Below are 23,428 nucleotides of genomic sequence, written 5' to 3'. Positions count from 1 at the left end.
AAGTGAATTTACATTCTTGTTTTTCCCCACTAAATATTAAAGAAATCTAACTGATCGACTTGTTAGTTGTTGACCAACTAGATGTCTAGTTGACCGTCCTGACCCGTCTCTAGTCGATACTGTAGAGAGATGAAAGCGAGCGGGCCGATCCTCATGCCAGAGGCTCTTTTTATACTCAGTCTTTAAGCTGACCTGAGAGAAGGAGCGAGGGGGCGAGAGAGAGAGAGAGGGTTGTGGTTAACTGGCAAGGCCTCAGGCAATGAGTATTCAGAGAAAACTTTGATCTTCTGCATGATGATTCTGACCTCATGCTTTCTACACCACACTCCATTACAACAACGCACAGAGCGAGAGAGACAGACGGCTGTGGTAATTCTTTACTGTGGTCTGTGGTTTCAGTGTTTTTTTGAGGAATGGCTACTGTGAAATTAATCAGTCTTAGATTCCCTCTTGCTTCTCAGTTTCAGTTTCTGTAGGTTTTTTGTCCATTTATACAGTTTCAGTAGTTTTCGGAGCCAATGAATCTATGGGTTTTCTAAACTCTAAGCAAATCTTTGAAGTCTAAACTTTTTTTGATAGAGGACTGTGTTTGAGTTGACCAATTAAATCTGCTCTTGGGTTTGTGGTTAACTTGTTTGAATAGAAAACTCCACCACACTGTGATGTAAACCATATGAAGTGATCATCTCTTTTCCTTTAGTACTAATTGCAGTACCAAATAAACTTGAATGAGCATCAGAAGTAGCTGTACAACTTGAAATGTTTAATTACTTAAGCAATCAACATTTTTTCACTGGGTAAGACATAAGCACAAGAGGCTGTAAATATTTATATGGTGTAATTGTACACGTACCTCATGTAATGCTACCTCAAGACATTCAATGACCAAAAGATCAAAAAAAGAGAGAAGCATTTTTCAGAGTTTTTTTAAAAAGTTAACATTTTCATCAACTCGTATTGTAACTATCAGTGTTATCATTGTAAAACAGCATAATATGTAATTGTTTACATATATCTGCTTAATAATTGAGCAATAGCTAATTATCAGTACACCACCTGACAAAAGTCCTGTCGTCATTCCCAGTAGTAAGAGGAACAAATAATAGCATGACTTCTAGTTGATCCTTTGGAAAAGGTAGATTTTTCCAGTAAATCATCTGTTTAATGGCATCCCAATCATCACAAATACTGCAGAAGACCTATTGGAACCCACATGTACCCATTCTCACAGAAATCAGTCAATTTTGGTGAAGGAAAAATCACGGTTTGGGGTTTCATTCAGTGTGAGAGATCTGCAGAGTGGATGGCAACATCAACAGCCTGAGGTGTCAAGACATTGGTGCTGCTCATTAATTTTAATTTAATTTATTTTAATCATTTATACCGGGACAATGTACAACATGACATGTTCTGTCAGAGTTAGCTATAAAGCTAATTTACATCTGTTATCCCTGGGCAGGAAGTTGTAACAAATTTAACTGTAAAAAAAATGCAATACACAATTACAGTACGATACATACAATACATCATTGTCAATAAAATGAAATCAAATCAGTGGTTGCATATTTGATTTTGTTTAAGCCAAAATTAAAAACAGTTTTAAAATGATTAAAAGTGATACTCTCTCTGAAATACACTGGTCTGTTATTCCATCTTTCTGCTGCTTTAACTGAAAAAACAAAAACAAAATTATAAATCACATAATTTAATGTATAAATTACATTACAACCACAGGAGAGGACAAGTTTTTACAGCAAGATAGTGCTTCTTCTCATACTTCAGCCTCCACATCAAAGTTCCCGAAAGCAAAGAAGGTCAAGGTGCTCCAGGATTGGCCAGCCCAGTTACCAAGCAATAAACATTATTAAGCATGTCTGGGGTAAGATAAAGGAGAAGGCATTGATGATGAATCCAGAGAGTCTTGATGAGCTCTGGGAAATCCTGCAAGAACGCTTTCTTTGTCATTCCAGATGACTGTATTAAAAAGTAATTTGAGTCATTTTCTACACAAAGCGAGCAATTGCAGGCTGAAAAGCTGTGTTTTCATATTTTTATCAATTAATATTTTATCATGCATTAAAATACTAGGGCAGGTGACACAGGGGCGCAGTAGGTAGTGCTGTCTCCTCACAGCAAGAAGGTCGCTGGTTCGAGCCTCGGCTGGGTCAGTTGGCGTTTCTGTGTGGAGTTTGCATGTTCTCCCTGTGTTCATGTGGGTTACCCCACAGTCCAAAGACATGCGGTACAGGTGAGTTGGGTGTGTGGATGTTTCCGAGATGGGTTGCGGCTGAAAGGGCATCCGCTGTGTAAAAACGTGCTGGATAAGTTGGCGGTTCATTCTGCTGTGGTGACCCTGGATTAATAAAGGGACTAAGCCGACATGAAAATGAATGAATGAATAAAATGCTAGGGCTGTATGATTAATTAAAATACAATTGAAATCACGGCATCTAAGCAGAAGCTGCGATTCTCATGCACATCTTGTCAGGGAAACACAGCTCTGTGACCAGTAGTAAATCTCCTCCAAAAGCCAGAGGGCACTCTTGCAAACACACCACAAATACAGTAAGAGAAACACAGGGAATCAAACAGGGCAGAGGATTTAACTTTTTTTATTCAACGTGGCTATTAAATACTACGTAATCAACACACAAAATGATTAATTTCAAGCACTTCAGATGAGTTTGGAGTAAAAACATTATTAAATGTGCCATTTTCTGTTCAATTCAATTCATCATTATTTTTATAGCGCTTTTACTGTGTAGATTGTGTCAAAGCGGCTTAACATAGAAGTTCTAATAAATTGAAACCATGTCAGTCCAGTTTTCAGAGTAGAAATTCAGTTTAGTTCAGTTCAGTGTGGTTTAATTTTCACTGCTGAAAGTCCAAACACTGAAGAGCAAATGCATCGATGTGCAGCTCCACAAGTCCCAAACCAAGCAAGCCTGTGGCGACAGTGGCTTGGAATAAACTTCACCAATTGATGAAAGTGAAGGAAAAAAAACCTTGAGAGAAGGTCTCCTCTGGCCAAACTTTCTGTGCGGAGCTGCAGTTTAGGTGCCAGAGGCTTTCCACACATTTAGACACAACAGGAATAGCCCTGTAAACAACAATGGAAGACATGCAGCAGATCCTGTTCTTGCTTCTTGTCATGTGTCTTTGTTTGACCTCAGGTCAGCCATGGTTCATTCACTGTGCACCATCATTGTATATAACAGTGTCATATTTCAGCTCCGTATTTAAAAATGGCTTCCTGTGTTGTCGTTGCCCTGGCTTACTCTATAATCACGTGACAATTTTTTGTAAACCGGTAGGGTTTAGCAAGTCTAGCTCCACCCTTTTTACTGTATTGTCGTCCCAAATAGATGCCCTTATTAAAGGGTCCCAAAAAGAGGCATGTTTTGGTAGAAATGTACTATACTGTTGGAGGTTTTCCACATTTGACAATAATTGCTAAGTTTTTCTGGACTGAACTACATTGCACAGCTCTCGCTGCATTTTCTTCTTTTTTGATTAAAGAATTAAAGCTCCCGGAAAGCTTTAAATTGCTTTCCTGCTGTTTTCCCAAACCTTTAATGTCCCTTAATTAGAGTATCGATTCGCTTTTTAGTTTACTCAGATCTGAATCACCGACGCCTTCAATATAGTCTTGTTTTGTGGCATTAAAAGCCACTAAAACACTTGAGAAGTTGCTCCTTGATGAAGCCGCTGCCAAGAATTCGCCAATGACAAGTACAAATGTGTCTTCTGGAACAAAGTGAGAACTAAACCTGTTTTTTTTTTTGTGAAGGATTGGAAAAGGAAATGTTAGTACGTGTCTCTTCCTGCGGCGATTCAATCTGACTGATGGCGAGACAGAAAGAGACAGAGCGAGGGGAGCTTACTGGACATAAACGCTCATCTGTATTCTGCTCGTGCCCACTTCCATATTGCCCGTTTATCATCATTGCCTTGCGGTAGATGTGCGTGCTTTAGAGTGCTACGACTCCATGCTCGCTGCTGAGATATTGCGGATTCCTGCCGAGCATGTGATGATGGGGTTGTGTCTTAGTGCGAGTTTGTGTCCCCCTTCGGAGCTGTAAGATTGCTTAAAATCTGTGACGGGCCCCAGAGGAGAGTGGATTCAGACCAGCAGCTCAGCGTGGGGTTGAAGCCTGCGTGTTTCTCCTGGGTGTTGGATGTGTTCGGAGGGATGGTGGAGGTATGGGTGAGAGCCAAGGCTGTGCTGCAGGAACTGATGTGTGTGTGTGTGTGTGTGTGTGTGTGTGTGTGTGTGTGTGTGTGTGTGTGTGTGTGTGTGTGTGTGTGTTGAGGGTGCAGGAAGCAGCACTGAAGCTACACTTACACCTACATCCAGGGATCAGATTTAGAGATCTGGTTCAAACGGCTGTCAGCAGCATCCTAGTTTATTTATCTGCTTTCAGCACAGCCTGTTAGCACTCCAAGTACACAGTTCTGTGGCGTGTGTGTGTGTGTGCGCGCTGTTAAACATTCAGTTTCAGTGTGTACTGTTCGGTATTGGACAGTTATTGGAAAATATGGTTGAATTTAATTGTGGATGCTTTATCCCATCTAAAATTTTTGACTTCCTCTGCCGAAAAAGTGCATTTTTTTACCTTTTCAGACGTTGTATTTCAATGAACTCCTCCTAGGCATTTTATCAGATCAACAACAAAATTATTATTATTGTCGTCTAAAGGCCTTGGCGATGTTAAATAATGAAGATCTAAAGAAGATCTAGTTTTCGTCGAAGGACGTGTCCGTGGCGGCATCAAAAACTTTGTTTTGCCATAAAACAGGAAGTTGTTATAATTCAAGGCATGCATTGTCTAATCTGCCTCAATTCACAAGTTTGATAAGAGTCCCTGACCTAAACACGTTTTCATGCTTACATCCAGTCATAGCGCCACCTGTTGGCAACAGAAAATAGCATGTTTTAAATTATGACAAACTCCTCCTAGAAATTTTATCAGATCAAAACCAAATCTTTTTAGTGTAATCCGAAGACCTTTATTGTGTTAAATTGTAAATATCTAGAGTTTTCGTTGAAGGGCGTGTCTGTGGCGGACTGACAAAATTTAGCGTTTCGGAATAGGGATGAAGTATTCATAACTCAACAACATAATTTCATATCTGCTTGAAAATTCACATGGTCGATAGGATTCCTTTCCTAAGACATCTACATGCAAATATTGAGTCACAGTCATAGCGCCACCTGCTGCCAAAAGGAAGTTTAGCATAAATTGGTAATTTTCTCAGGATTTTAAAATATTTACCTACTTAACCCTTTGATGCACTACATGGGTCTAAAGTGACTCGTCTAAGTTTATTTTTTCTATATCTATTGTATAGCTTGTGCATCAAAGGTTTAAATTAGTATTTGTCCTCTGTTCTGTGTCATCCTAGGTCACCGGGCCACGGTGAGCATGGGTGTGAGGTCCCTTTTATAGCTGCTTGCAGCTTTAATTTAAATTATATTTTGTTTAATTTTTTAGATGATTTAATTATTAATTTGTTAAGTTTTTACAGTATAGTTATGTTCATGAAATACCATGCTAAATCACTAATAAATGTTGTCATATAATATATCATCAAAATGCTCTTTAATTCTACTTCGTATACAAAATTATATCAACCATTTATAAGTCTTTGGCCATTACACAAAACGAATTCTTGGCTTATTAGTATGGAACAGTGTTTTAATGTTGGCACGTCACTAGTCGTGACATGGTTAATGATATTATTTGGAAATAAGGTTTAACTTGATTAAAGATGGCATGAACAATTCCTGGCCCCTTTCCATTAATTTCCTCTTTGATGTAAGCTTCATCCAGTTTCTAGATGGATTTCACTTGCATCGGCATAATGAAATGGCTGCACTGCTAGACACACTCACACACACACACACACACACACACACACACACACACACACACACACACGAGCAGAGTGAAGCTAATGGAGAAGAGGTTAAAAAAAAGAAAGATCCTCCGGATGCAAAAGAGACCCGAGTGTCACCAATGCCAGCGTCTCAATTCACCTTATCTATTCACTCAAATTAGCCTCATTATGTTTTTTTGTTTCCTCCTGTTTCCTTTCCCTGTATATTGTTTCACACCTATGACCTCTGTGTGTATTTTATCTTCTGTTGTTTGCTCTTTTCGCATTCCCCGCTTTCTTCTACTTTCTTTCCAGGACACACACATTTGCTTAGGCTTTTGTTTACATAGCAGATAAAGCATTAAGGTACCCAGATTTAAAGCTTACACTCCATGCAGTTTTGTTTTTGTTTTTTTGCAAGCGATGAAATCGAATCTGTTTGTTCAGACAGTGTTGTCAATATCGAGCACATCAACATTGATTGTGATCATAATGACTTGAGCTTGACGCCAGGACACTTAAGAGTATTGAACATTGTTGAGGAAATTGAGGAAAGCGATGACAGAAAACCAGATATTTTACAGTCCTCAATTAGGACTGGGTAATGTGATGATATGTAATTTTATGAATGACATTAAAAGTCTGAGTTTGTCATTTATTTTGTAGTGTTATAAAATACATAGTTGATGATAATATGTTTTCATCATTGGGATGAGGAAAAACACACAAAAGCACGGACATCACTCTAAATGGGTGCTCAGCCAAACAGCAAAAATTGCAAAAAAATATATTAAACAAAGTGGAAACACCTAAAGCTCTAAAAGTTAAAAAATAATTAAATTAAAACACTAAAACAAACCGGGTAATGTTTCGAGCACACTGGCTCTTCATCACAGCATGTTGCTCTTTTTATACCCTTCCATATCACATAATCTCATACATTATCATACATTGTTATAAAAAACAAATCCTAATGATGCATTGCAAATAAAGAAAAACATAACAAAATAAAGCAAAAAAAATGTGCACAATTAATTAAGCATTAAAGGAAATGCAAACAAATAGAAAAACATTCCACCATAAGTGTAATTTGGATGCAGGCAGAAACATAAAGAACAGAATTGTAAGAAAGTTGCAGGCTTGAAAATACAGTGCTTACATTTTGTATTTTTATTTGACTATCGAAAAAAATACAGCTCAAAGGGGCTAATCATTTTTGCTTTAAAGTGGTTCTTAAAAAATGTAAAACTGCTTTTATTCTAGTCAAAATAAAACAAATAAGACTTTCTCCAGAAGAAAAATTATAATTAGGCATACTGTGAAAATTTCCTTGCTCTGTTAAAAAAATGTTTTAAAAAGAAGAAAAAATAATTCTGACTTTAATTGCACACACACACACACACACACACACACACACACACCCCCCCCCCCCCCACACACACACACACACACTCACACACGATGTAAGAGGATAAGAGGAATATCATGTACAGTTTTTGTCTTATTTGCTTAAAGATATCAGTTTCAAAATTAAATTGAATCATACTAGCCATAATTTACTTTTTAGTAATCATTCCACACGGTAAAATATCTTTAAATCAGCAGTTTGTTCACATTTATGTATGCTTATGAATTGTATTATGAATTCTTAATCTTTCTTCTAACAACATTGAACCTTAAAAAGTTAAAAAAGTGAATTTTCTGAATGTTTTTAATAGTTTAAAATGATATATTGTCTGGGCTGTTGTTGTATATTAAAGTACAAAAACATTGTAATAGTTTGCCAGTATTTTTTCTGTTATTTTACAGACTTATTTGTCTATATATTATTTCTTATATTATTTCAAACTACTAATATCAATAAAAGTCACTTTGTTCAACTGTAGAGTTGAATTTTCAACATCAAAATTTGACAAAACAGAGCTCAAGATCCTATAATGCAATTCTCAACCGTAAATAAATGGAAAACACTTGTGAATCACAAAATACAGAAACTGGTAATTAACATATTTTTTTTACAGTGCAGGATGTCCCAAAAGAGAGGTCTCAAAGAGTTTGTCCCTAAAAAACAGCTAAATAAAGCTCAACACACACATTGTGGCAGCATTAGAGCAAATTCCCTGCTTTACACATGCTTTGAAAAACTGTCTAATTCAGACATCAGAGACAGCTTTATCAGTACTGTTCTCCCAGTTTCCCATTACACACAAATGCATGAAACAAAACGGATTATCCAAATGTGGCGCCCGACACATATGCAAACGGGCGACACGAAAGAACCTTCAGAAAGCACGTGCTGCATATTGATTAACATTTGATCCTTTCTGCTTTCATCTTCACTGTTCCCCAGGCTCTAATCCAACCCTCCAGACCTGTCTGTCTGCCCGCATGACCCTCTTACTCTCTTCTGCTCCAGAGGTGAAGCCTCATAAGGGCCCGAGTGGCACCCCTCCACCTAGATTGATTACTGCTCCGCCCACTGTCAGAATAGACTGATGCTTTGGAAATAATGAAAACACACAAAAAACTAAGCAAGAACAAAGAAACTACTTTTAGGATCTAAAATATATAACCTTTCCTTATTGCATTTTACTGTGCTCTGTTGGTTGAAATTCTGACAGTATACAGTCCAGCCTAAAATATTCTTTTGATCTTTTGTTTAAGAACCTCTTATGCTCAGCATTGGTGCATTTTATTTGCTATTAAAATAATTCTTAGGAATTTAGTTCTCATTTATCATTAAAAAACCTTCTATCATTTTTATTAATATTCTGCTGCCTATTTTTGGTAGAGACTTTTTTTTAATAAACTGACAGTCTGATTACTGGCCGGAACAATGTCAGAATATACTAATAGCTAAGAAGTCATGAAAACTACGGTGGCTGACAGAGCTTAACATGCAGCGATTTAAGAAAACGCATGCAATAGCAAAAACGGCAGCAAATTAAGAAAAGATCTTCATCTGTTTGGCAGCACACATACTGCAAGTCCTCACAACATATACACGTTTTTAAAAAACCTGCTTAATTTTCACACAATGCAAATACTTTACGAAAACGCGCTACATTTTATCACAACACTTTCAAATAGCACAGAACACTAAGATAACGTTTCAAAGAGACCCTAAAATGTGATGGACTCGCCTCGGCTATTTAGGTTATTATTTAGGCTAATAAAGACGTAAGACAAGGGAATCAGGATGTTAAAATAGACAAACAAAAACCTCACCTTTCAAAGATCACCTACAACTTCACTGAGCAACAGTCACGGCACAGCGGCACTGTCATGTGTTTGGGTCCACTTGAAACATTTCCATTGCCTTCAAATGTTTTTGCAAGTGTTGTGAGAAAATTCATCGCATTTTTATAAATTGTTTGCATTGTGAGGATTTGCACCATGTGTGCTGTCAAACGGATAAAGATTTTTTCTTAATTTGCTGGCGTTTGTTGCACGTGTTTTCTTAAATTGCAGCAAAAAGCTCTCTCGGCCACCGTTGAAAACAAAAACAACTATGAAGCAATAAGAAAGACACTGCCTCAAATATCAGCCTTTTGGTGTTACATTCGTTACATTAATATACTGTACAGTCCAGGACTAAACATTAGGAATGATTTATTTAATTTAATTATATTTTTTATATTAATGTTTAATTATGGATCTCAAACTCATTGTTACAACCGTTTTTCCAACCGTTTTAATGTTTTTTTGCAAAATAAATTTTGTGTTTATTATTGTTGTTGTTATTATTATTATTATTATTATTATTACTATTATTATTGTTATTATTATTATTATTATTTTCCGTGCTGCAAAATTTTGTAAAACACAGAGCATTTCGGTGAGATAAAAAAAAACATATTACTTGCATATAGAAAGGTCACTTTAAATTGTTAAATTGCTCAAAAGTAACAGCAAGGAAATTTACAATCTTAAAAAAATGATATTGCAAGCAACAGTTTGTATTGAACAATGTTTTGAACTTTCTGTCCTGTTCATCAGCTTATACTGACAGCAAATGCATTGCAGTTTCCACAAAATATGTGCATCAATATATTAAACCATAAATGATTAATCTTCTGACGGTGCTTATTTGATTTACGTACAGTTATTTGAGTTAACCATGGTAATTTCACAGTGTAAATAAAAAATAAAGGACATTTCTGCATATAAACACATCACAATTGGAGGTTATCATAAAACACACTAGTTTCATCCCCAATATTATAATGTGTTGTATTGTAGTGCATTATTTATTTTTTTATTATATTATACTGTATTACAGTTTGCTGGGCTCCAGGGTCAAATTGCAACAATATGTTTCAAATGAACTGTATTTTTTAATCAAATAAATGCAGCCTTGGTCAGCATAAGCAACCATTTTTTTTTCAAACACTTCAATATATGCAGTATAGTCAAAGCAAGATTTCTGGCCTTGTCACTTCTTTTCTGCAAGGGCTTCTTGGTCTGTCTTGAACACCTACTGTACCGTATGGCCTTTGGGGAATAACAGAAAAGAGAGAGAGGAGGAATGCTGGGAGGGATGATAAGGGCAGATGGATGATCTTGGCTCGGGGATGAGAGGAGGGAGCTGATAAATCCAATGCTGGTGTCAGCGGGGGGATTTCTGTGAAAGATGGAGTGAAAGGAGGAGGAATAGGTGGAGGAGGGTCCAGGAGAGAGTTATGAGTGTAGAAATGCTCCGCCAGCACTGATGGAGGTGCAGATCTCTCAGCCCGAGGCTGTCAGCAGGGGCTTGGTAGTGATCACTGCTGTCATAACCAGCTACAGATATACTAATGGCAAAGACTTTCAGACCTGCTTTGTTTCTTTGGCTGTGCAGACAGGACAGGACACTGTGCCTTAACCTATGAAGCCAGATCAATCTCAAAAATATTACATTTACAAAATAAAATGTATACATGCAAAGCACAATTCACGTTTACCAAACCAGTTTGTAAAACCAAAACACAATACATGAACACAACACACAATTTGTGAATTCACAAGTAAAAATCATAAATTGTATTTGTGTATAATAGGATTTGTGTTTTAAACATGTGAATGGGATTTGTGTATTTTTAAATTTACGAAATGGATTTGTTAATGTTTAAATCGTGTTTTGAATTTACAAATTGGATTTGTGTAGTTTTGAATTTAAGAATTGTATTTTTGTATTTTTGAATCATGCTTTGAATTCACAAATTGGATTTGTGTATTTTTGAATTATGAAATAGATTTGTGTATTTTTGAATTTGCGTAATTGATTTGCTAATTTTTTTAATCGTGTTTTGAATTTACGAATTGGATTTGTGTATTTTTGAATATGCGAAATGGATTTGTTAATTTTTGAATCATGTTTTGAATTTATAAATTAAATTTGTGTATTTTTGAATTTACGAATTGGATTTGTGTATTTTTGAATCGTGTTGAATTCATGTATTGAATTTGTGTATTTTTGAATTCACAAATTGGGTTTGTGTACTTTTTAATTTAAGAATTGGATTTGTGTATTTTTGAATTTACGAATTGGATTTGTGTATTTTTGGATTTACCAAATGGATTTGTTAATTTTTTAATCGTGTTTTGAAATTACCAATTGGATTTGTGTATTTTTGAATTCATGAAATGGATGTGTTAATTTTTTAATCGTGTTTTGAATTTACCAGTTGGATTTTTGTATTTATGGATTGTGTTTTGAGCTTATGAATTGTATTTTGTTCATGTGAATTGTGTTGTGGATGTATGAATTATATTTTTTAAATGGATTATTTTTGAGACTGGTCTGGCTCCATATTAACCAGACATCACATGGTAAAGTCATAAGTGAAATGAGCTCATCTGTGGATACTATAGAATTTAGGGCTGCACAATATACTTTTTCAGGATCGATATTGCAATGTGCACAAGCACAGTAATCACATCGGTCAATGTTTAATGCTAAGTTAGGATTGCACAGTTCAGAACAGAGTAAAGTCTCTAGTTGAACTATAATGGAGTAAAAGTTGATCTTTTGCATGTGTTTTTAAGGCCTGTTACTGTGTGAACATTTAAAGGAGTTTAAAGCATTTGGAGGACAAGAGATTCTACCATTTGTAACTTTAATAAAAGTTATTAAATTATTCATAAGACTATATATATATATATATATATATATATATATATATATATATATATATATATATATATATATATATATATATATATATACATTATATATATATACTTGGCATTCATTCATTCATCTGCTGCGTAAAACATATGCTGAAATAGTTGACGGTTCATTCCGCTGTGGCAACCCCTGAAAAATAAAGGACTAAGCTGAAGGAAAATTAATGAATGAAAAAGTAGAAAAACTAATAATACATAGATACTATTCAATTCAAGTTTACTTGTATATGACTTTGCACAATAATTATTGTCTCAAAGCAGCTTCAAAAAAGTTAAGGGTTGGCACTACTGTATGTCTAGTTAACCTGCAGTTATAAAGTGTATGTTGTAGTGCCTTTCCAAAATAAAAAATCTTAACATGTAGTAGTTGTAATAATAATAATACATGTTTAGTGAAGTGTATCAAGTGTTTGCTGTGCTTAAAGATCAGGGATGGTTAGCATCTTTAAGTTCTCATAGAGTTGGCATCGTCTCTATACAGGTCTGATCTGATCAATAAGATGTTTCTTTAACAGTAAATCAGCATATTAGAATGAAAAATGATGGTTGAAACATTAAAATCAGAATTATTTCATTAAGTTTTTATTCAGATAGCTCAGATTTGATTGTTATTGTGAATATAATGCCAATTTAGAGAGCATAGAGACAAATGTAATACGTCTGGATCTGCTGATTTGAGAAGCATTAGGGGAATCACTGACAGCTGAAATGTTTAAACAATAACTAGAAATCATAAAAAATGACATTTGTATGAAGATTGAAAGAGCGATTAGTGGTCTGCAATCAGACATCAACAGGGCTGATGGGTATTTAGCTTTGGCTGTTTCTGTAATACAGCAATCTCTTGGCTCACAGGAAGAACAGCCAGGGGTTAAATATGGACTTGGCTGTCCAAGACTGAGCCCTGGCCCTAAGGGCTCCACTGGTAAAACATACAGTAAGTGGTGTTTCCTTGTACATTTCAAACAATATAGTAGAAATTTATTATTACACTACATTTATTCTAGTAATTTAATTAGTGATTCAGATGTGTTGCCTTTGGAGCACATATTAAACAAAGTCTGTCTTATCTGATGTTGCAAGTTTGATTCCTTTTCATGATCCAGTTTCAGAGGTCAAAGATCTGAGCAAGACAGAGGAGAAAAATAACAGGTGAAGCATAGGATATGTCTGTCTCTGAAAGGCCTAGACTTTTCAGTGTTCTGTAAAATCACTAGCCCAATGTTCTTGTGCTATTGTGACTTACAGGTGGGCTACCAACATGTATATCTGCCCTGCTCCATATGTTTTATTAAATAGAATAACATTTCTTCTTTGATTCACATTTTGTCCCTCTAGGGTTGCACCAAGGTTTGTCCACCAAAATATAACCTGAAAATATACATTCTTGGGCGACGCGGTGGTGCAGTGGGTAGCACGTTCGCCTCACAGCAAGAAGGTCGCTGGGTCAGTTGGCATTTCTGTGTGGAGTTTGAATGTTCTCCCTGTGTTCACGTGGGTTTCCACTGAGTGACCCGGTTTCCCCCACAATTTTAAAGACATGTGGTACAGGTAAATTGGTTAAGCTTAAATTGACCGTAGTGTATGAGTGTGTATGTGTGTGTGAATGAGTGTGTATGGGTGTTTCCCAGTGATGGGTTTCAGCTGGTAGGACATCCGCTGCGTAAAACATGCTGGATAAGTTAGCGGTTTATTCTGATGTGGCGACCCCAGATTAATAAAGGGACTAAGGTCCCACTTTATATTAATTTATATTAAGTGGCCTTAACTAATATGTACTTACACAGGAATGAATAGTTTGTTACAATGTACTTTTTGTGTAAATGCATGTATTTACTGTGTACTTATGCTTGATTAAATACATGTATGTAATTACATCTGTAATTAACTTTTGTAATTACATTTGTAAATACACTGTTGACCATCCCTTACACCTAAACCCACCCTTAAACCTACCCATACCACCAAACCTGTCCATAACCCAACCCCTATCCCAACTCAAAAGCACCACAAGTGTTCTCAAATACATTATAAACACAGTAAGTACATTGTATTTATTTTTTAATGCAAGTACATAGTTTAGGACACTTAATATAAAGTGGGACCCAATACATTCATATGACCTTGGACCAAAAATAAGAATAAATACGTTTTTTATTGATTTATGGTTTGGTAGGATTGGCAAATATTTGGCTGCAACAATTTGAAAATTCTCCCCCTGTTTGCGTGTGTTTTCTCTGGGTGCTCCAGTTTCCCCCACAGTCCAAAAACATGTGGTACAGGTGAATTGGGTAAGCTAAATTGTCTGTAGTGTATGTGTGTGAATGAGTGTGTATGGATGTTTCCCAGTGATGGGTGGCAGCATTGCAGAAGGTTGCAGAAGGGCATCCACTGCGTAAAACATATTCTGGATAAGTTGGCGGTTTATTTCACTGTGGCGACCCCTGATTAATTAAGGGACTAAGTGGAAATTAAAATGAATGAATGAATGAATTTGAAAATTGTTATAATCTGAGGCTTCCCCCCAGGGTTGGGTCGGTAGACGATGCCATCATTGATGGCCGATAGATATCATGATGCTGAGCCGGTATCGCGATCCTCCGCCCCACTCCCATCGCATCAGCAACCCGCTCGCAAAAAATACACAATTAGGGCCGGTTTACACTAATGAATCTTACTTTTAAAATGCCATTTTAGAACGAATTGATCCACGTCCACACTGGCATTTCACCTAGCCTTTCTGAAAAGCCATCCTTCCACATTATACTACTGAAAACGCACATCACGTGACCACACACACACTCTGTCATGCGATGCAGCGTATGGATGCATCTGAACTCCAGCAGTCAGCGTGTGCTTTGAGCAAAAAACCCCAGAGAGCAGTGCACATCAGAAAGTTTATCAAGGATATACCGCTGAGTCGCGTCTCACTACAGTTGTTAAACGTGATGTTTAAATCTAACGACTCTTCTGTCTTTTGAATCTATCAGGTTAAGTGTCACAGCATCAGTACACTGCTTCAATCTTTCGCTTTCACGCTTATACTTTTTAATGTACTTGTATTTGTAATTTTAGGGAAAACCTCAGATACTGTACGGTTGGTTGGTTGCTGTTAGTGTGCACCTTTTTTACCAACCAAGTTTGTCATTTTAACGACACAGATTACTCTGCTCAATCATGCAGAAAAAGTGATTGACGTTGTAATTTGTGTGTAACTCATCTTTATTTATTTATGATTTGCTTATGGGTAATACAAAGACCATGTGGGTCAGGTAGTTGAAACGGTAGGCTAAAATGAATTAATCTGTCATGAATTAACATCGTACATCTTACATTTTTATATGAATAAAAATATGGTGTATTGTGACTTTTGCCAAACATATTCTTGTGCAACATGAGGCTTGTGGTCCAGTGGTGTTTAATTAAGTGAATTTCATCCACATCATTGAACATTGCTGAAAAAGTTCCTTGTTTCTCAAATTTGGTTAATATGCGAGAGTACTCCCTCACCTGTTTGTCCTTGTGATGCACCATCCTCATTTGCAGCATTCTCTGACGTCATGTAAACTGTGGTGCGTAAGCCATCTTACAGTGCACTTTCTCTGTCGTCCTGCCTCTCTCACTCTCTCCCTCTGCTAGGTCATGTTTTATTGGTCTGTCTGCTGAAGGATGGGCCTGGCAGTCGTCCTCTCTAACAGTAATAGAATAGTTCTCTCCTGCTCTGCAAACAGTTTCCACGGCAACAGCTGGGAGGGGGTAGATTTGGAGGGGGGGGGTGTTGTATGAAAGCTGCAGTGCCATAGAAAGTATTCGTATTATGTTTTGTATCAGCACTGATAGTGCAGACACAAACACACACACACACACACACACACACACACACACACACACACACACACACACAGAGTATCCAGTGAAATGAGGCAGCGCAGACATAACGTATCCCTGCGTCTGTGAATTCATTGCGTCTGTGATGGATGTTTGTCATCACGATTCACCTGACCCAACACTCCGAGAGTGAAATGTCTGACACCAACGACCAGTCTCATTATTATTTCCACCGGTAATAACGATCATCCATCACCCGGCGAGACTTTGATCGGTGCCGCGTAACGAGAGGTGGAAATGCTGGAGAGGAATTCCGTGACATTTCCGTAATCGCTCGGCAGAATCTTTTATTATCCAGGAACGTCATTTTCACCATAATGCTTCGGCCCATTTCACCAACATATGAGATTTTCCATCCATCAATTTCCCTGTTATTGATCCTGCCTAGATTACTGCCAAAAGTCTCAATCAGAAGCCTAATTTTTAACTGCTCCACGCCTCCACGCTTGAACTGACTGTGAACGAGTTCATTTATAAACAACAAACAGCGTGGCCTACACCAGCTCTGAACAGCACAGCAGTCTGGGGTTTCTTTTCAGGACCGTGACATAGTATCTCGTAGTGTATTTGTCTGTGTAACTCTATCCGCGGCACACTGCCTACGGGAGATCAGGGCTGCAGTGGGTTGAGGGGGACGGAGGGCCTATATTTAGCTGACCTGGGTGCCCGTGAACACGGGGTGGTGGGCAAAGAGACAGGTGCAGACCTGCCACCATTATGGAAGAACAGAAAGCGCCCGCTGGCACAGCACAGAGCTCGAGTTGACAAGAATAATCCTACTGTATTTCCTTGTGCTGGTAAAGATAGATATAAATAGATAGATACACTGTAAAATATTATGATGTTAAAGTTTAATATGTTAATCAGGTCAAACTTTTATACAAAGCTTAACTTAATATTTTTAGTTTGTTTAATCGATGTAAGTTGAAAAGACTAGATTTTTACAGTACGATTTAATGGGTGGATAAGATGGATACGATAGGATGGATGGATGATGGATAAAATGGATGTATGCAATGGATTGATATGTTGGATTGATCCAATGGATGAATGGATAGATGGATGTGATAGATGGATGAGTTGATAGATAGATAGATAGATAGATAGATAGATAGATAGATAGATAGATAGATAGATAGATAGATAGATAGATAGATAGATAGATAGATAGATAGATAGATAGATAGATGGATGGATGGATGGATGGATGGATGGATTAAATGGATGAATACAATGGATTTATACGTTGGATTGATCCAATGGATGAATGGATAGATAGATGCGATTGATGAATGGATGATAGATAGATAGATAGATAGATAGATAGATAGATAGATAGATAGATAGATAGATAGATAGATAGATAGATAGATAGATAGATAGATAGATAGATAGATAGACTGATGGATGGATTGGTACGATAGATATGATATAGATATAGATAGATGGATGGATTGATTGGTAGATACGATTGATATGATATGATATGATATGATATGATATGATATGATATGATATGATGGATACAATGGATGGATGAATGCGATTGATGGATGGAAATGACGGATGGATGGACGGATGGATGCATATGCTGAAATCTGCATAAACCTAACATCTGTATGTTTAAATAAAGTGGAAAATATGACTTTTCCTTGGCCGGACATCGCTTGTGGCTATTACTGTATAAAAGACAAAAATGAGGATGAAGGAAAAATTCAATTCAATTCAATTCAGCTTTATTTGTATAGCGCTTTTACAATGTAGATTGTGTCAAAGCAGCTTCACATAAATGGTCATAGTAACTAGAACAGTGTGGTTCAGGTTTTAGTGTTTTAGTTCAGTTCAGTTCAGTTCAGTTTAGCTCAGTTCAGTGTGATTTAATCATTACTGAGAGTTCAAACACTGAAGAGCCAATTCATTGATGCGTAGCTCTACCAATCCTGAACCATGCGAGGCAGTGGCGACAGCGGAGAGGGAAAAAAAACTTCACCTGATGGGAGTGAAGAAAAAAAACCTTGAGGGAACCAGACTCAGTTGGGCACGACCATTTTAATTTCTCCGCTGGCCAAAAGTCTTGTGCAGAGCTTCATTCGCCGTGGTTAAGGCAGGAAGATGGCCTCAGCGAAGACTCATCTGTCCCTGGAACTTCGCTGGAATCAGACTCATGTTCTCCACTCCCCACGACCATCAGCGCAGCAGCTCAGGATATGGCCTGGTCCCGGATATGGAATCCTTGGGATCATCACGTCGCTGGTCTTGGATCCAATCAGTGACTACGCATAATCTGAGGACCTCGGGATGAGTATCCCCAGGTGAAAATAGAGAATAATTAGCGTAGCTGCTGTTCATCGTGTATATAAGCAAGATGCAGAAGCCTGTGTGGAACCCGCTAGGTGATGCATTGAGTATATGCTTTACTAAACAGATAGGTCTTTAATCTAGTTTTGAACTGGGAGAGTGTGTCTGAGCCTCGGACGTTATCAGGAAGGCTATTCCAGAGTGTAGGAGCCATGAAAGAGAAGGCTCGACCTCCTTTACTTGATTTTGCTATTCTAGGTACTACCAGAAGCCCTGAATTTTGAGATCTTAAAGAGCGAGTTGGTTTGTAGCGAGACAGAAGGTTGGTTAGATAAACAGGAGCTAGATTATTTAGAGCTTTATTGGTGAGAAGTAATATTTTTAATTCAATACGAAACTTAACAGGCAGCCAGTGTAAGGAGGATAAAATTGGGGTTATATGATCATATTTTCTAGACCTGGTCAGAACTCTGGCTGCTGCATTTTGTACTAATTGAAGTTTGTTAATAGAGCATGCTGGGCAGCCAGCAAATAGAGCATTACAATAATCCAGTCTCGAAGTCATAAAAGCATGGACTAGCTTTTCTGCATCTGAGATGGATAGCATATTTCGCAATTTAGCGATATTTCTCAGATGAAAGAAGGCAGTTTTTGTGACATGGGATATATGGTTTTTAAAAGTTAGATTGCTGTCTAATATGACACCCAGATCTTTTATAGTAGAGCTAAAACTAACTTTGTATCCCTCTAATTGTAAATTGAGTTGCGAGATCTGCTGTGTGCAAGATTTAGGCCCAATAAGTAATAATTCTGTTTTGTCGGAGTTTAATAGAAGAAAATTGTTGGTCATCCAGTCTTTGATGTCTTTGATACACTCAGTTAGTTTAGAAAGTTCAGATGTCTCGTCAGGTTTAGTTGAAATATATAATTGAGTATCATCTGCATAGCAGTGAAAGCTGATCCCATGTCTTCTAATAATGTCTCCCAGAGGTAGCATGTAAATTGTAAACAGTAAAGGGCCTAAAACTGATCCTTGAGGCACCCCATACTTTACTGGGCTGACTTGTGAAGGCTGTCCATTAATATTCACAAACTGGTAGCGGTCAGTTAAGTATGACTTAAACCATTGTAGAGCCTGTCCCTGGACACCTGTAGACTTTAAGCGATTTATGAGGATATTGTGGTCAATGGTATCAAATGCCGCACTAAGATCGAGTAAAACTAATAGCGAGACGCACCCTCGGTCAGCAGCTAAGAGTAAATCATTGGTTATTTTCACTAAGGCGGTTTCTGTACTGTGGTGAGCCCTGAAACCTGACTGAAACACTTCAAAAATATTGTTCGTCTGCAGAAAAGAGCATAATTGAGTGGAAACAACTTTTTCTAGTATTTTAGACATAAATGGAAGATTTGAAATAGGCCTATAGTTAGCTAAGTTGTTGGTGTCTAGTTGCGGTTTCTTAATAATAGGCTTAATAACAGCTAGCTTGTAAGAGTTTGGAACATGGCCTATAGATAAAGAAGAGTTGATAATGTTAAGAAGAGGTTCTCCTATAGCAGGTAGCAGCTCTTTCAGTAATTTTGTCGGAATTGAATCCAGCATACACGTAGCTGGTTTAGAGCTATTTATAATTTTTACTAACCCTTCATGTTCTATGATTTTGAAGCAGTGTAGGTTATTATTATGATTAAATGAAATATTTACAGGATTTGGAGTATAAGCCGGTGCAGAAAGTTTGGCATCTCCTATTTTCTGTCTAAAGCCTTCTATTTTATTACTGAAAAAATTCATGAAGTCATCACTACTAATTTGCGGTGGAGTAGTTTGTTCCAAGGATGACCGATTATTTGCTAATTTAGAGATGGTGTTAAATAAAAATCAAAAAATAAAAAGAACAGTTATGTAAAGTAAATCTGCTTACACAACTGTGAAAACTATTTTCTGTTTTCCCTCATTTAATATGAATGTAAATGTGTCTCGCTGTTCATAGTGCGAATTTGTAGCCAGTCAAATCAAACAACCTTTTCTATTTGTTTGCATTCTCCGGGGCCGCTATGGCCTGCTTGTACAGTGTGCTTACAGAAAACGGGTTGATAATAAAAAGAACGAAAGCGGGAGCGTGAGAGAGAGAGAGAGCGCTATACATAAAGAACCTGTCCCTCAATTACCAGAATCTCAAAACAATTCCATGTCCTTCTCCAGGGCCCTTCCTATATCCACACATACACACGCACACACACACAAACACACACACACACACTTACTCAGGCTTTCAGCATTATGGACATTAGCTGGCCTGTGCTTTTGAAAGCTGTGAGTGACACTAACTATAGGCTGTGCCTTTCACTGCGGGCCTGGTTGTTTAAGAGTGGAACAGACAGCTTGTCACCAGGTCGTCATAGTGACAGTGACCTCACCGCCATGAACCGGCCTCTTGCCAATGTGTGTGTGAGTGACCAGAGGCCCACTCTCCACCTCACTGCCAGTGTGCAGAGAAAGCAGATACAAGGCCCTCCACTAATTCTAGCACCTTAAGTTAACATGAGCAAAGAAGGCTGGCTGGAAAGTGTCTTGTTGAATTACTTATCAAACTTAGATTTTTTTTTTTTCGCTCAAAATATCAGCCACAAAAATGTGACTATTAATAACAAACACAGCTGAGTTTAATATTTAAAAAAAGTTATCTTTTAAGTATATGTGTGCTACAATTATTGACACCCATATTACATTTATTCACAGTATAAATGTGTGCAAATTGCTTATCTAAAATTTGTTTAGATAAATATTTGTTCCTATACACTTTATATACACTTATTTTTTATTTTTACTACAGTCATAATATCCAAATGTTTACATTCTTGTACAATACAGTTTGTAATATTTTACAATACAAAGTAATATTTTCTCTCATTTAGTAGATACATTACCCGACAAAAGTCTATTCATCTATCAAAAATTTTGTCACTTAACAGAAATAATGTACAGTATAGAATATAAAGTCATGGTGCAGTGGAAAAATAATTAATATCGTGTATGACTCCGATGAGCTTGGAGGACTGCATCTATACATCTCTGCAGTGACTCAAATAACTTATTAATAAAGTAATCTGGAATGGCAAAGAAAGCGTTCTTGCAGGACTCCCAGAGTTCATCAAGATTCTTTGGATTCATCTTTAATGCCTCCTCCTTTATCTTATCCCAGACATGCTCAATAATGTTCATATCCGGTGACTGGGCAGGCCAATCCTGGAGCACCTTGACCTTCTTTGTTCCTCCTGAGCTGTGATGTGGAGGCTGAAGTATGAGAAGAGTGATATCCTGCTGAAAGACTTGCCCCTCTCCTGTGGTTTGTAATGTAATGGGCAGCACAAATGTCTTGATAACTCAGCCTGTTAATGTTGTCGTCTACTCTGCAGATCTCTTGCATACCCCCATACTGAATGTAACCCCAAACCATGATTTTTTCTTCACCAAACTTGACTGATTTGTGTGGGTTCCTATAGGTGTTCTGCAGTATTTGTGATGATTGGGATGAAGTTCAACAGATGATTCATCTATCATCTGTCATTTTCCAAATGATCTACCAGAAGTCAAGTTATTTGTTGCTTTTACGACTGGGATCGACGACAAGACTTTTGTCAGATAGTGTATACTGTATTATTTGAGAGACTCACTGTAGCTTTGTTTACTAATCAATTGGTTCTAATTGGACTTGCATTATAAACATTAAATAGAATGTACAGTTGAAGTCAGATATATTAGCCCCCCTTCAAATTTTTTACTTCTTTTTTAAATATTTCCCAAATGATGTGTAACAGAGCAAGGAAATTATCACAGTATGTCTGATAATATTTTTTCTTCTGGAGAAAGTCTTATTTGTTTTATTTCGGCTAGAATAAAAGCAGATTTTAATTTTTTTAAACACCATTTTAGGGACAAAATTATTAGCCCCTTTAAGCTATATTTTTTCTCGATAATCTACAGAACAAATCACTGTTATACAATAACTTGCCTAATTACCCTAACCTGCCTAATTAACCTAATTAACCTAGTTAAGCCTTTAAATGTCACTTTAAGCTGTCTTGATAAAGATCTAGTAAAATATAATTTAAAGTCGTGATGGCAAAGATAAAATAAATCAGTTATTAGAAATTAGTTATAAAAACTTTTATGTTTAGAAATGTGTTGAATAAATCTTCTCTCCTTTAAACAGAAATTGGGAAAAAAAAAATAAACAAGCGATCTCATAATTCAGGGGGGCTAATAATTCTGACTTCAACTGTATGTATTTATAAATCTTTAATTTTCAGCTCCTGTTCTATCAAAATCATTTTGCATAGATCTGTAGATTAATATTTTATATTACTTTTAAAAAACGTTTTTGTGCAGAAATAGCAAAAAAGTTCAGCTGATTGTGTCTGACCTTGATCATGACCTCCTGTACAGGACTGTACACACAAAGTAACAAAATAGATCAGACTCACCTGGTCATTCATCACGCTTTGTAAAAATAGCGTGATTTGCAGCAAAAGGTTGAGTTTAAATTACTACAAGAAAACATTAAACAGTGCCGTTCTAACCATAAGGGTGCTAATTAAGAAATTTCTGTCAGCTAGTTGTGTCATAAATCAGCTTGTCAATCATTTGATGGTTCAAGTGGCCAGAATATGTCTAAGACTTTATGAAGGGTCTTTAAATCTACAATCTGACATCACCTACAGTTAGGCATGGGCCCATATAAGATTCTGATGATATGATAACCTTGAATAAAAATATCAGGGTTTCATGATATTGTGATTATTACTGTGCTTACATAAAATTTTTACCCTTTGAACACAATTTATTTTTTATACTGCTGTCTTCATTTGTCTCAAAAACACTGATTTCTTTACAAATTTAAAAGGCACATTTAAATCTTTTCTGCTAGAGATACTGTTGTCCTAAAAAGCTAAAAAAAAAAAAGTAAATAAAAAATCTTACACATACTTTAGGAATGGTTTAGCAGAAAATGTTGGCGGTTTTAAACCCTTGACATTTTTTAAACCACGATAAACCTTAAAAACCCATGCCCATGCCTACCTACAGTACAACAACACAAATTATTTCAAAGGCTTTCAAGCAAATAAATATGCCTCTACTCTCATCCAAAACCAAGCTCGAGCATCTTCAGCAATAAGGTTAATATTTTGAGCA

At 36.8% G+C, this 23,428-nt stretch overlaps 1 protein-coding gene across 11 annotated transcripts in view; it reads left to right on the top strand.

The window, feature by feature from the left end:
* sema6bb (sema domain, transmembrane domain (TM), and cytoplasmic domain, (semaphorin) 6Bb) overlaps nucleotides 1-23,428 on the top strand; it is a 286,338-nt gene that overhangs the window by 72,049 nt on the left and 190,861 nt on the right. For 2 of the 11 annotated variants that reach the window (XM_073910243.1, XM_073910238.1), the window contains exon 3: nucleotides 12,904-12,985. The exons of the other annotated variants lie outside the window; for them this stretch is intronic. The gene's annotated coding sequence lies outside the window, so the exon portion shown is untranslated. The remainder of the gene's footprint in view (nucleotides 1-12,903; nucleotides 12,986-23,428) is intronic. 11 annotated transcript variants of the gene reach the window in all.

Source organism: Danio rerio, chromosome 8 (genome assembly GCF_049306965.1).
Source record: "Danio rerio strain Tuebingen ecotype United States chromosome 8, GRCz12tu, whole genome shotgun sequence".
Taxonomy (NCBI): domain Eukaryota; kingdom Metazoa; phylum Chordata; class Actinopteri; order Cypriniformes; family Danionidae; genus Danio; species Danio rerio.
This window is presented reverse-complemented; position numbering and strand designations above follow the sequence as displayed.